General features: G+C 42.1%; 1 protein-coding gene across 4 annotated transcripts in view; it reads left to right on the forward strand.

Annotated features, from left to right (window-relative positions):
- The first annotated feature begins 397 nt into the window (after window positions 1-397).
- sphkap (SPHK1 interactor, AKAP domain containing) overlaps window positions 398-14,045 on the forward strand; it is a 135,949-nt gene continuing 122,301 nt past the window's right edge. For 3 of the 4 annotated variants that reach the window (XM_086261039.1, XM_086261038.1, XM_086261042.1), the window contains exon 1: window positions 398-700. The gene's annotated coding sequence lies outside the window, so the exon portion shown is untranslated. The remainder of the gene's footprint in view (window positions 701-14,045) is intronic. The other variant, XM_086261041.1, reaches the window with a different exon arrangement.

A 14,045-nucleotide genomic window follows, 5' to 3' on the forward strand; every position in this document is an offset into this window, starting at 1 on the left:
AATATGAGTCTAATAGAGAATAACTTTTGGAGCAGGCCTCAAGTGGCCGTTTTCAGCACTGCAGTTTGCTCAGCCTTGCATGCTGTGATTCTGTTACTGCTCATCTAATTTAACGTGAAATAATCATCAGCCCTCGCCTCCCACACTGTTCAGTCACAGGAGAGTGTGATCAATACATGTGGACATGAGTGGGCATGCAGTTGCAGCTTGAAAAAGTGTAATAGTATGATTATTAATAAGTGAGCACTTGCATGCAGATGATGTGGTGATGACACTGTAGACTACCACTGTGGCTTAATCTGTATCACTGCAACTTAATAGTTTCACAATGCCAGACTGTGGAGTTTACAAGGACCCTCGACAAAACCATAAGAAAACAGGCCATCGACACATATAATCTCATTTGAACCCCTGCTTTGTGCTTCCAACTCTCCAGTGAGCATTTGCTGCCTAGCACCCACTCTACTCAGCAGGGATTAGGCACACTAAGACACACTTGAGCTCACATACACACAAACATACTACACTAACGAATTACCCTCTACCTGAGCCTCAACAAGAGGTTGTAGCGATACACACAGCATGAGCGTGGGGACCTTTTAAAAAAAAAAAAATGTAACACAAAGGAAGAGAGAGAGAGAGCGAGAGAGCAGTCTAACCTCTCTGTACAAAGGAGATCTGATCGACCCTCATGAGTGTGGTGAGTGCATTTGGCCATATTCTAACAGTACCTGTTGTTGTTTGATGTTCCTCCACTGAGGATTCCAGCATTTGTGCGGCTGTGCTGTGGGTGTATGCGCCTGCTTGTATGTTTGTGTGTGTATATATCAAAGCTTTTCCTTGCAGTAGTGACTCCCTGTGCCTCGCCGGTTAAATTGGAAACATTCAGGCAAACATGGTTGGTTTTTATTCACATCCCTGTGTAGACTAGCATGCGTTACACTGAACCTCATGGTTGTAGACAGTCACATGCATTGCTCAGTGTGCAGCATGCGAAACATAACAGAGGTTTAACATTGCACACTTAACCTGCTACTGTGTATCTCACTGACTCAGCAGTTATTTGTATTTTGGGCTCTTGGCTTTTTAATGCCCGGTGGTGCAGGGGAGAAACCCAGCCCTCATGGCATTCGTATTCATATTTAAATTTATTTGTCTCTGCTGTGTGTTTTGCCATTAGCTGTCAGTTTTACATAAAGTAGTTAAGTCACTGTTACAGTGCAGGCCTTGCATGTTTTTGACAGCTACACACTTTTTGGTCTTAAGGCTTTGTGACAAGGTTATTCGGTGACGTGTACCGAATCCCTGTCACAATACCAGAAATGTAGTACCAGTGGACCAGTTACGTGATTCTTGATACCCAATTTGATTCGATATGCAGGATACTTCCAAAGCAGACACGGCTTTAGCAGCGTTTTCACAGCACCTGCACTAATCGCCGTCTTCCACCTGTAGTTTTTCCTCTTATTATTGTTCTTGTATTTCTCATCGTTTTCTTCTTGTTCTTTTTTTTCATGTTCTTATTCTTCATCTTGTGCCTTTTCCTCTTCCTCACCTTCTTCTTCCCAACTTTTTTGCTCTTCTTGTTGTTTTTTGTCTGAAGACTTCCCACCTCATTAGCTATGCTATGGACCAAACAAAAACAAGTACTCAGTATTTTGGTGTCGAATCTGTCTGGTGACATCTCCACAAGTAACCTTTAGGATTCCTACACAACAGTGTAGTCTGTCATTTGTTTTGTGATGCAGTTTTGAAACTAGATTGTGTGTCTGAAAAAAATGATACAAGCGCGTTCCTGCTTCCGGAGCCTGTCCAGGTGATTGCACCCAATGTGACCGCCTCCCCAGTGTTAACAGTAGGTACGGTGTTATGCAGAGGAGAGTACCAAGTTAAGTACATGCTGACTCTGAGCTTGCTGTGCAGGCGAGCAGTCACTCATGCTGAAGATTCACTCTCCTTCTCACCTCACGTCGCCGTGATAAATGTGCGCATGTTGCAACTTGTGTGGCAGAAATCAAAAGATGGATTAGTGCTTCTACTGACTACACAGGAAGTATGTGCATTTTTTAAAGAAGACGTTTGATTTGGCACATTAAAGACTGAAATGCCTGTCTCTATAGCTCACAATTACATGTTTATATTATTGTTTTACAGAACAGACCTTTTTCTCTTTGCGGTCACAAGCCTAAAGTTTTCACTGGGATACTGGTTACAGTGCAGATTGTTGGTCATTAGCTTTTACTTTCTGTGTTTGAGCCCAAGTGGCAGGCTGTAGGGAATGTTTTCGCAGACATCGCACTGTTTGCAGTGTTAGAGTCTGCTTGGATTTACACAAGAAAACAAGCAGATTGAGGCCAAGTGCAGACTTTGGGGAAAGTTTTCTTTTTTTTCCATCTTTCACATTTGGTTTTTGTCACATGACATGTTGTTGTGGTGCCCTTCGCAGCTCCCTGCAGGCTATGAGTGTCAAAAATTTGATTACATAATAAATGTGCCCCAATTTCAAGCAACATATATAATAGAAAAGTAGAAGCAGTTTTTGAAACTTTTCCACTTTTAGTCTCAGAAGAAAATTAGATTGTGGTAATAAAGAAATATTGAGCTTACATTATGAACCACATTGTAATTCAAACATTGTTAGAAACTGCAAAGATTTCATGTTTAATAAATGTAAGTATCATATACCAGACAAACAGTAAGCACTGCAATCTTTTGAGCACAGGATGGATTATGCTCTTTGCTCTTTTCAGGGACCTTCACAGCATACATGTGTGACCTGTAAGGAGGCTGGATTGAGTGTTTGTATGGCTGATGACTGCGGTAACTGTTTAACACAAAGAGGTATTATGAAGGATCTACCTGGATTAGTGTAAGGCGGTTTAGCTGGCTTCCTGCAGCTTCAAAGGTAGAACTGCAGATACGGTCTCTTCTATTTCCTTTTTTACTTACGAAAATATTTTATGAGTTATGGAAAAAAAGATCTTCTGGGGGGCTTTTTTTTAGTCAAAGAAGCTGCTCTCTTTCATCTCTGGCATCAGTATATATGATCCAGTGAATGTAGCTTCAAAGAACGAGTCTATTTCAAAACGAGCTTCAAGACAATGACTTTAAAGGTTACAACATTTTGCAGTATTTTAAAAATCTGAATATTTTTACTGTTCTTGTTGGGGAAACAATTCGTGGAAGTGATGAATTATAGTAATGTGCAAAAGTCTTGAGCCACGACTTCATTTCTTTACACATTTCTATGGAAAAGAGAAACTGGTGGAGTGATTTATTGAAATATGTAAGGGATAAACAGAGTTTGTACAATTCTAATGAGCTTGAAAGTCAATATTTGGTATGACAATCTTTGTTCTTCGGCTCTGGGGAGGCCAATCCATGACTGATTGTGTTCCATCGTATGGTTTTCTATCCAGGTATGCTTTTACTGCATTTCCAGTGTTGTGCTGAAAAATGAAGCTGTTCCCAATCAGATACTTTCCAGATATTATTGTTTGGTGGCTGAAAATCTGATGTTCATAATTTGGACCGGTTTTCATATCTTTGTTTGTAATTCCATCAACTAGCGAACCCCTTTGTTCTGTAAGTCTTCTATTGCTGATAAACGGAACTGTCCAATGATTGTGTGATTTGTATAAAGTATTTTATATGCCAAATAGATGTTGGCACTCATAGTGCCTTAGGGACAACTGTATTTTCCGCACTATAAGGCGCACTTAAAATCCTTTAATTTTCTCAACAATCGACAGTGCACCTTATAATCCTCTGCGGTTTATGTATGAATTCTGGTTGTGCTTACTGACCTCAAACCGATTTTATGTGGTACACGCTGCTCAAAAATCTGTCCAAAAATATTTTAGTACGACTTTGGTGAGCTATGAAGCCGCACCGGTTGATGGATTGTCGGAGCACTACGGCTACCGTAGTCAGGAGCCTCGCGGAGTAATCTGGGTCCAAGCTTAGCTTCAGGTCCCAAAGTCAAATGAGCACTGCGGCAACACTGAGAGTTAAAAATTGTCTAAATTCTTCCATCTTTAATAAAATGATCAGCTTTGCTGCTTTACCAGGTGTAACAAATAAGTTTAACATCCAGGCATCCATGAAAACAGAATGTATTAAATTTAACAGAGTTAGCAGGACGTTAGCTCGCTAGTTTCCACCTAAACATGATATAGCATGTTCTGACTGAGAGATTTCTGAACAAATTAAAACGTACAGCTCTGCTATCACTTCCAACATAAATGAAGGCAGAAAACTAAACAGCAGTGACGTTTGTAGGGTTACTGAAGTTGAACTAGCTGGTATATAATGATGTGCTACGTGAGCGCTAGCGACACAGCTATGTTAGCATAACATAAACACAGTAAAGCTGGAGGATGAACGCCAACTTTTTTCCACTCGATAAAACTTAACATGACGGTTCCTGATGGTTAAGGATAAATCCAATCGCTTGGCAGGATGCTGTAAAGGGACCAAACTTCAGTCAGGAGAACAACTGAGACAACCCATCCACAATATGAGGTTAGTCATTAATATACTGCAACAATACAGTAATAGAGCAGCGAGAGAATTCAACATTAATGAATCAATGGTACAGAAGTGGAGGAAGCAAGAAGAATGAAAGTTTGACTTATCTGACTGTTTTGTTTCTTAATGAACCTTATGATCTGGTGTGCCTTATGTATGAAAACAGACCCATACATTAAGAGTGCAGCTTATAATCCAGTGCACCTTATAGTCCGAAAAATATGGTATTTATGTCAAGATAGGTCCCTAAGTAGGAGGAGATAACTTCCAAAATGGTGGTACTAAGACTGGACTGAAAATCTATGAAAAGCAGCCAGTGTCCAAAGAAAAAGGTGAAAGACCTCCAGAAAGCCTGGAGAATTACTGTATTGTCGGTGTCCTGGAAGCGAAATAGAAATGAGGGGTCGCTGAAGAGTTTTGTACATAATATAAATATGTAAGGAAAGGAAAAGAAATTCCAAGGAAAAAGAAGGAAATAATTGTGACCTTTAATCAACGGCCTCTGCTCCCCATAACACATCAAAGCCACGGCAAAATAAAGTGGGAAAGAGTTTTCTTTAATTGTGACTTCGAAAGGCCAAAGGTGCCACTTGTTCACTTCAGATTGCCAATATTGTCCCTGTGATCTTTACCCAAGCGGGAGCTGCTTAATTTGCTGCCTCAGTGCTGCTATAGCAAAACTTGAGTGAGCACACAAACACAGAAACACAGACGCACTTGAAATCTGACACGGCAGAGGAATATCACGGCTCAAACTGACTCTTAAATGTGCACAGTCACACATAAACACACTCATGTAAAAAAATTAAATAAAATCTACCCACATAATGACCATATCAGTTTGAAAAGTTACTCCTCCATTTGCTTTGCAATTCTTTTTTTTTTAGGACACAGGCTTTCACAAAGATCGTACATGAATTATAGAAATTTTTATTGATCTCAAATCTATAAAGTAACCATTGCAATAATTTCAGCTGAGTACGTGTTGCTGTATTGTTAAAGTGCTACCCTGTGGTGTCGAATGTGGGCTGTTTTTCAGACAACATGAGGAGCTTTCCCTCGGGGCTCGAGCAAGTTAATGTGTCTGTCGGTGAAGCTGTCACTGTCACGGCACATCTATAAATCTACAGTTTGTGCTGTCACACTGTATCTGTCTGTTTCTTCATCTCTGGCTGCCAAAAAGCTGAAGAGAGAATGGACTGCTTATTTCCACTGAAAGGCAAAACTGATCTGATTTGAGGGGGAGAAAAAAAGACCTTTACTCACTGACTGAACCCCAAGAAAAACTCATCAGTGATCAGCAAAAGCAAATATTTCGAAGGCTTTTTCATTTCCATGAAATCTCTCTCCATGACTCATAATTCTAATACTGGCAACCTATCCAGATTGTGCTCCACCTTTCACCCTATGACAGCTGGGATTGGCTCGAGCCCAGCTGCAACTCTAAGACAGCTAAGTGGTTTAGATGGTTCGACTGAATTCTCCATCTTTGTTTTTGCTAGTATGCGCGGGCCTAATATGCAAATGGATCTGCACTAACCGCTCCAGCACTCAGGTGCAGCAGATACTGCAAGACTAGTCTTGTAGTTGCAATAATTCGGTTAATTAATTCAATACATTTTTTTTCTATTTACTATTTTTCAAATTTCAAAATTTGCAAATAGCAGATTTAATTTGTTGTGTTTTTTATTTGACTGATTGTAGTTTAGTAAATCTGCAAATGGATCAAGTTGTGGGATGTCATAAATGACTAAACCTCTAATGAAAAGGAAAACATCAAGTGATCACAATCCATGTCTGCATGCTAAAGACAAGAAGTCTCCAGCATCACTGGGGGAGCAAATTTCAATGGCTGACTGGCCCGAGCAGCTGTTGATTCGGGTGTTTCCCGTCATTGCCGAGAGGTTTTCTGGACGAGAATTTGGAGCAAAGTGTTGCCTTATTTATTTGCAGTTTTGGCGTCTGAAACTGATGAAGAAAAACATTCTACAGATATAATTTTGAGATGTTTGCAGACAGGGAAGTTGGGATAACAAATACTGGAAACACTAAAAAGTTCTTCCACTTCTTGATTGCATCATTGCTGTTGTTTGTGTGCAGAAATTCTCAGTCTGCATTTCTGGCCAGCTTTTGGCGCGCTGCATCACATACGGCCAGATAGAAACAGAGCAGTTAACAGGGTGGCTGATATTATATACTGATGACTAATAAATGATTCAACCACAGCACATTTGATTGATCTGGAACAGCAATGAAGGAAAATGTGTAATCTACTTAATTGTTCCCAGTGTTTCACAGATCCCTGCTTTGCTATCTGACTGCTCTCCCTTTTCTTCCTTTCGGAGACGAGTTGTTTTTGTAGTCTTCACAGGAAGGACTAATGTGCAAGTAGCTTAATGAACACCCAATTATAGGGTTGGGAAATTACTGAGTAGACCAACATTGTGCTACTGTGCAGGGTAATATAATGTCCCTTGCAGATCTGTGAAACAATGAGTTAATAATACTTAGAAAACAATGGCAAACGCATCACCAGTCCACCCTCTCCGGCCAATTTCTGCTCCCCGCTGCAGCACTCTCATATTGTTCTCGACAATGAAGGATAATGAAAACCGAGCACAACAACAGAGGACTCTTTATCTCTGTCCCACTTTGTCTCACTGTTTTTGTATCACTCGCTGATGCTCTCCTTTGATTCCTCCTTCTGGTTACTTGTATCCGTTCCTTTCTCTCCCTCACAAACACATCTGGTCAGGAGAGGAATGCAGGCTATTAAATTATTCAAAGTCCTGGCAGAAAGTATCACTGTCGGTGAACTCGAATGAGTCTCGGTTCAGAAGTGTTTATTTATGGACGGAACGAGAACAAAAGCCACAGCTCTGATCATTTCCTGCCTGTCCTCACGCTGCGAATGAAACAATGTGAGCAGTTTTATTGGTGAGGACAAACTGGGGAGGACTAAGGTCATTTTTTGGAAGGGGTTCTTCCTTCTTTCATGCTTTCCTTTTCAAAGTGTCATTGTTTGGAGTGAACTTAAGCTTTACCCTCCAGAAACAGTTGGATCACCTTTCCTGGATCCAACCTTATTCCAGCCACTAGCTTATCAGACAGAATTAAGCCCTACGCAAAAATTCTCTGATAATTCCTTTTGGGCGGCCATTGATTAATTCAGTGAAGAATTATTTATACGCAGCGTTGGGGGGTGACATCTAAAGGAGTTCATTAAATTACCAAACAACCCTACTCTGATTCAGGAGTGCACCTTAATTTCATCATCTGATTCCCTCGGGCTAATTGTGAGTAAATCGACTTTACTCTGCAACTTTACTGTGCCCCTTCCATCTGTTATTATCTGTTTGTGTTCAGTGATAGAAAAATGCCAAAGCAGCTGAGATAAACAACATACCAAATACTAAAAAATTTATGCCTGAAGGGACTTTTACTACCACGAGATGAACACCCACACACTCCACATATGTTTCAGAACAATATCTGACAGCAAATCAATTTTTCTTTTTTTTTTAAAATAACGTTTTTGATTGATTCCAGCATCTCCTTGTTATATCCAGTTATTGAGTGGAAGAGTCATGAAGAGTCCCTGATGAGAGAATCTGCTGAAATGGATAATAAAACCCACCAGCATCAGTAAAACAAAACCTAAAACTTGAAAACTTGAAGTTGCTCTTAACCTCACTGCAGTTATTTTTCCTTTGGATTTGGAACTTAACCCAGTAGATCATCTGAAGGTGAATGCAGTATCCTGGGAAAGTATGAGGAAAAGAACAGGGTGCATTCGAAGGTGAAATGGTTCGCCACAAAGCCAGCCATGTTTGTAGCTGCTGTGGATTTTCAGTGTGTGAATATTTCAACCTCCTGGAGGGTCAGTGTACAGAGGGGACTGTGCAGGATGCTGTCAAGGCAGGATTGAGGATCTACCAGTATGAGCATTAGTTAGACAGCTGACATTCTCCAGGGTGCAGCTGACTGAACAGGCAGGAATAAACAAAATACCAGCCTGGGCATGTTAATGAGAGATGAGCGCTAATTGTGTTCAGATCTACACAGTATGACATGGAAGCTGGATGTGTGAGATACATCCTGTCAGATCTCCTGTGTCCAGGGCACGTTTAGTTAAATCAGGTCTTAATTAAATGATGTATGAATATTTCATTAGGAAATTATTTAAAATATCCTTTACTGGTAATGGCATATTCCCAAAAAAGGCTCTGTGTGAATCATAGCAGGAAATATATATAAAATTCCCCTCTTGCCCCTGCAGGCAGTCTATCCTTCAAGCTCGGGTCCTCTACCAGAGGCCTGGGAGCTTGAGGGTCCTGCGCAGTATCTTAGCTGTTCCCAGGACTGCGCTCTTCTGGACAGAGATCTCCGATGTTGTTCCTGGGATCTCCTGGAGCCACTTGCCTAGCTCTCATCGCACCTAGTGCTCCGATTACCACTGGGACCACTGTTACTTTCACCCTCCCCATCTTCTCTGAGCCCTTGGTACTTCTCAAGCTTCTTGTGTTCCTTCTTCCTGATGTTGCTGTCATTCGGAACCGCTACATCGATCACTACAGCCGTCTTCTTCTGTTTGTCTACCACCACTATGTCCAGTTGGTTAGCCACCATCATTTCCACCCGTCTGTATCTGCAAGTGCCACAGGACCTTAGCTCGGTCACTCTCCACCACCCTTGGGGGCATCTTCCATTTTGACTTTGCGACTTCCAGGCCGTATTCGGCACAGATGTTTCTGTACACTATGCCGGCCACTTAGTTATGATGTTCCATGTATGCCCAGCCTGCTAGCATCTTGCACCCTGCTGTTATGTGCTAGATTGTTTTTAATTTTGAAAATCATGTGCTACACTAGCATCAGGGTTTGAATTTCGTCACAAGGCAGTGCGCCCAGGGATCTACAGACCAGGGTTCTTTCTTTGAAGGGTGGCATCTTTTGGTGGGCATACTGGAGTGTAATGATTAAACTGTATGTGTAAGATAGTTTTAGCTATTTAGCTTGGCATGCTAACTAGCTCATTACTAGCCCATAATGCTTTTGTATTAGCTGCAGATGAAAGATAAAATGCTCTCTTCATTTGCATTAGGATTTCACACGTGGACAGAAACTGATTTTGGATATTTTTAGAGATCAGGGTAATGCTAGCAGTTAGAGACAGCTGTTTAATGGGGAAGCTTTCATGCCAGGATGATAGTCTAAGACAATGACACATACTTAAAGCCTCTTGTAACAGTAAAACTGTTCATAGTGAGCATAAAAGCTTTTATAAAGCTTGTATAATTGTATAAAAATTGTTTATATGAATATGAATATGAAAATGGGCTCTAGGCCTGTGGAACTGAAGCCTTAGGAACAGTTATCATTTGACACTGATAAATCAGTTCAGTCACATAGGAAACCTGCTTTTGTCCATTTGCCTGATATCAAGGATTACCAATAATTTTGATACAACTGCATTATTATTGCAAATTCATATGACTCCTTTGAAGTTCAAAGGATGTACCAGTAGTGACGGGAAAGTCTAAAAGTGCATAAAAGCTGTGGGCAGTATTCACAGGACTTTCTCATCTGTTAGTGATGCACTGAATGCTTATGTTGTGTAAGTCAAGGACGAATCTGTATTTTCAGAATTACTGGAAATGCAGATTTTGAAGAGGTCCGACAACACAGTACATCTTAGAAATGTAGTCAGTATATAGCTGCTGTTTGTGCTCGTGCATAAGCAGTGGTGATTCACGTGGGTCATCGCTCCTGTCCCTTTGTTCCCCTCTGACTTTATATCAGGTCTCAGGAGGTGACAGAAAGCATGTTGACAAGTTTGTGTGTCAGAGAGAGGGGGAGAAAAGGATGGAGGGATAGAAAGTATGGGGTAGAGGGGAGGGGAAAAGGAAAGAGGATGTTGGGGGGAGAGGGCAATAAAAGCGGTGAATAAGAAGGAGAAATGAAGTCTGAAAGTATCAGAGGAAGCAGCAGAGAGATGCATAAAGAAACAGGAGCAGAGATCAGGTGGAGGAGGAGAGCTGTCTGTCGTAATCCTGTTAGAGAGAGAGAGATCAGGTTGGCAGTTTGTTGCTGTCACTCTGAAGAGATTTTTTTCTTCGCTGTTTAAAACATTTCCAGCTCGCCACATAATTCCTTTAATTGATTCCATTTGCTGTTGGCCTGTTCTGTATGAGCAGCTGCTCTCTATAGAGGAGCTGGACATATGGACGTGGAAATGTTGAGTTGCTGTTTTCAGAAGGTCACACGTCCCCTAAATGATGCCAGAAAGGGTGGAGGGATCGTGTTGTTACGATCATTCGAAAATTTCACAGGTGACTGAATTAAAATCCTCAGAGCCAGTCAATTCTGCCTGGTAGGACCCAGTTTTACATTTAGAAGTGCCTTAATATTTTGCAACATAGATACAACAGTGCTGGAAGCATTCCTGAATTTCCCATTCCCAAATGTACATGAGCACAGTGAACTCATTGTCTAATTCAAGAAACCAGCTTTAGATGAATTGCGTTTGACCGTGTCCCACACGACCTCATCTGGCACTCCCTGCGATCACATGGAGTTCCTGAAGCCTACGTCAACTGGACAAAGCTCCTCTACCGACAAGTCACCAGCGTGGTCAGAAGCCCAGTGGGAACATCGCCGCCCTTTAACATCAATGTGGGCGTCCACCAAGGCTCAGCACTCTCCCCGCTGCTCTTCATCCTTTGCATGGACACTGCGACGGCGGATCTCCAGTCACCCCATCCCTGGACACTTCTCTACGCCGACGATGTCTTCCTGGCCGATGAATCGCGAATAGAACTGCAATACCAAACGCAGCAGTGGAAGACTCGCCTAGCTGACTTCGGCCTGAGGCTCAACACCAACAAGACCGAATACTTAGAGGCTGGCCCCCAGACCGACGGCACGATCAGCGTCGATGGAGAAGATCTGGCGAAAGTACCTCATTTCAAATACCTCGGATCGATGATCAGCAATGACGGCGATATCCTACTAGATGTACGAGCCAGGATCAACGCAGCGTGGATGAAATGGCGCCAAGTCACCGGCGTCCTGTGTGACCGAAGAATGCCCAATCGCCTCAAGTCAAAGATCTACAAGAGTGTAGTGCGCCCCATCGCCCTCTATGGATCCGAGTGCTGGCCAGCCACCGCAAAGCACGAACAAGCCCTTCACACGATGGAAATGCGGATGCTGCGATGGTGCCTAGGCCTAACACGATGGGACCACGTCATGAACACCGACGTTAGAAAGAGGATGGGAATCGCGCCAATCACAGATAAGATGCAAGAAGCGAGGCTGCGGTGGTACGGACATGTGGTACGGAGCGATGAGAACTCCGTGGTGAGAACAACACTGCGGCTCAGCCCCCAAGGACGTCGACCTAGAGGCAGACCAAAGCGGAGATGGATGGACCGAATCAAGGACGACGTGAAGAAGATCGAAGCCGATCTGACCGACGCCCTTGACCGACCCAAGTGGAGACGACTTTGCAGAAAAGCGGACCCTGCAACCGAGCGGGAAAAACGCTAGGAGGAAGAAGAAGCTTTAGATGAATTGAAGTTTGTGACATGGCACATTATCTTACTAGAAGCAGCCATCAGAGACCAGTACGCTGTAGTCATAACGGGATGAACAGGGACAGCAACAATACTCAGATAGACTTTGGTGCTTAAATGATGCTCAGTTAATACAAAGGGGTCCACCATGGCCACCAGTCTCTGCACGATGGTTCCATGTCTACATATTGTTTACCCCAAACTATGGCAAAGGCAGTATACAAAAACAGGTGAAACTCTTGTATAAACCATAGAGACCTCATTTAAATTTGCAGCTTAGCCATGTCTGGCTGTGATAGCTGGTAGTGAGAGAAGATATCAAATGATCAGGCCATTAAGTGAACCCACAACTCAAGAGAGACATTAAATATGAATGTGCTCAGCAATGTGTTTTTAGTGTTCTTTACTGCAAGTGACTGAAGACAAAATCAGTCATTTAAGACTTGTGGTGGTTTGGTCTCACGTAAAGTCTTCTTATTGTCCACCTTCTGTTTGTCTTTCTGTGTTTAGGGGTGTGTGTATAGTTTTCTACTGAAAGGAATTTTTGATAACTCAGTGAGCTGGCAGTGCCCTTCAGTGTGGAAAAATCCATGATCCTGAACTCTGGCAGTGGGTGTTGTGGGATGAGTCGGCCTTATCTTAGCTAGTCAAGGAGCCCCTGGATCCCTTGGCTCATCATGCAGCAGCCGATTACCTTCTCCCTGAATCTTTCTATTGTTTTCTATTACATTGAGCAGCCAGCACTGATAAAAGTGATGGAAATTTAAAGCTCACTTTGAAAACATTCTTGCTATTCTCCCATACTATGGAGTATAGCCCATGTAGGAAAGACTGTGCCTAAAAGCTGATACAAAATGCCCATTGTACTGTAGAAGTGTGACAATATTCAAAGAGCTTCTCAGCATCCTTTGCATGAATAAAATAGATTTGCGCTGAGTATTTTCAGTAACTGTGTAGCTGTTTGTCACCATTGTTCATTTTTTTTGTAATTGCCTCCAAAGTGTTTTCTAATTTATCACAGTTAGCACCCTCCAAACTCATATGGCTCTATGAGAAATTGTCCAAGAAAAACTTACATTCTTGCTACTGAGACGTAATTTTTTTTAAAACACTGCCTCGCTTGTTACAGTGCTAAAAATGCTACTATCAAGCAAATTTAACCGTATCTATTTTGGCAAACAAACATTGACATTAATTTCTTTAAAAACAGTCTGAAATCAGAGCTGCTTGGTGTCGCCCGCTTGATCCTGGTAAAGAAGTGCCATTTTGCATGTTCTTGGCACCAAGAGCAAATGCACCTCTGCATGTGTGAGCAGAGAGCAGGGCCGTACTTTTTACAGTGTGGGCTGTGCCGCCTGTTCGGTGCTTCTTTTTTCTGCTCCCAGTGATTTGCTCAGTTTGTCATAAGTCAGTGAGAAAGAGACTCGAATCGGGCTCTCACAAGTGTTCCAGATTAATGGATTATAGATGAATGGGCTTTTTTCTCACTTGGTGATAAATTAAACACTTTATTCTTTTATTCTCTTATTCTACTACTGTCTCACTCTCTCTCTCCCTCCCTCACACATACCGTCGTTACCTCTCTGCCTTACACATTTTCATTTGTACACAATTGGATTTTTAATCTTGGCCTGCCAACTCATGAGGGCTACTTTCATACACTGCATTAGGAAAGGTCATGGCCCCGGCACTGAAACCATATTGTAGTTAGTTGAGGTGTTTCATGTCACAGCTCTCAGCTACTCTCACTTTATTCTGTGTTAGCACCGGACTCTCAAAAGCACTCAAGTGATCACCTTGAGGTCCCTTTTTCCTTTCCTTCCTTAAACCGCAGAGACCACTGCTGTAGAAAATCATATCTAATTCTTACTGACACAGCTTTACACCTGTCACATTTGCCTTCGGTTAAGTGTTAATCTAATCAGCCATCTCAATCTTT

Source organism: Aulonocara sp. 'chitande type north' Nkhata Bay, linkage group LG14 (assembly GCF_057382095.1).
Source record: "Aulonocara sp. 'chitande type north' Nkhata Bay isolate Kocher_YH1m ecotype deep benthic linkage group LG14, A_spYH_male_GT1.1, whole genome shotgun sequence".
Classification (NCBI taxonomy): Eukaryota; Metazoa; Chordata; class Actinopteri; order Cichliformes; family Cichlidae; genus Aulonocara; species Aulonocara sp. 'chitande type north' Nkhata Bay.